Genomic DNA, 1,294 nt, shown 5'->3' on the forward strand with positions numbered 1-1,294 from the left:
CGATTCGGTGCCGGACGAGATTTGATAGATCTTCTCATTCCGGGCCGAGTCAGACTTTTTCAGGTTCTCAGTTCAAGGGTGATTCGGATCAGGCGAGGCCACCCGTGCCACGATGTTTCGAGTGTGGGAAGTTACATTGGGGCCAGTGCCGATTAGGTTTAGAGGTTTGCTATATATGTGGTCGGCCAGGCCATATTATGCGTGATTGCCCCTCGATTGGTGGTAGAGGTAGGACCCAGCCTTTAGGGTCGGTAGCCGGATCTTCATCATCTATACACCCTACGAGGCCAGGTTCACATGCACCAGTCGGCCATGGTAGAGGCAGGGGGAGAGTCCCCGGTTTGAGCCATCCTCAGCACCGTATTTATGCTTTGGCTGGACGCCAAGGTCTTGAGTCTTCTCCCCGACGTTGTCACGGTATATTCTAATATTTTCTCATGATGTATATGCTTTGATAGATCCGAGCTCCACATTGTCATATGTCAGTCCATATATTGCGGTTCGGTTTGGAGGCAAACCGGAGTTGATCAAACCTTTTGAGGTATCTACACCGGTTGGTGAATCGGTAATAGCTAGCCGAGTATATAGAAATTGCATGGTTGTGATTTGTGACCATCGTACTATTGTTGATTTACATGAGTTAAAAATGGTGGATTTTGATGTTATCATGGGTATGGATTGGTTGGCTTCTTGCTATGCCAATGTTGATTGTAGAATGAAAATGGTTCGTTTTCAGTTTCTGAGAGAACCAGTTTTAGAATGGAAAGGGAATACTACGTCACCAAAAGGTAGGTTTATTTCCTTACTTAAGGCAAGGAAAATGATCACAAAAGGTTGCATTTATCATCTAGTTCGGGTTTAAGATGTAGAAGTTGAACCGCCAACTCTTCAATCAGTCCCCGTGGTGAATGAGTTTTCAGATGTATTTTCAGATGAACTTTCGGGCCTTCCTCCGGAAAGAGAGATTAATTTTGCTATTGATGTGTTGCCAGACACTAAGCCTATATCTATTCCACCTTATAGAGTGGCTCCCGCAGAGTTTAAAGAGTTGAAGAAGCAATTGAAGGACTTGCTTGAGAAAGGCTTTATTAGGCCTAGTTCTTCCCCGTGGGGAGCACCTGTGTTAGTTGTACGAAAGAAAGATGGCTCCTTGCGAATGTGCATTGACTATCGACAACTGAATAAGGTGACGATTAAGAATAAATATCCTCTTCCGAGGATTCATGACTTATTTGACCAATTACAAGGCGCCAAATGGTTTCAAAGATAGATTTGAGATCTGGGTATCATCAAG

Source organism: Lycium ferocissimum, chromosome 4, assembly GCF_029784015.1.
Source record: "Lycium ferocissimum isolate CSIRO_LF1 chromosome 4, AGI_CSIRO_Lferr_CH_V1, whole genome shotgun sequence".
NCBI lineage: Eukaryota > Viridiplantae > Streptophyta > Magnoliopsida > Solanales > Solanaceae > Lycium > Lycium ferocissimum.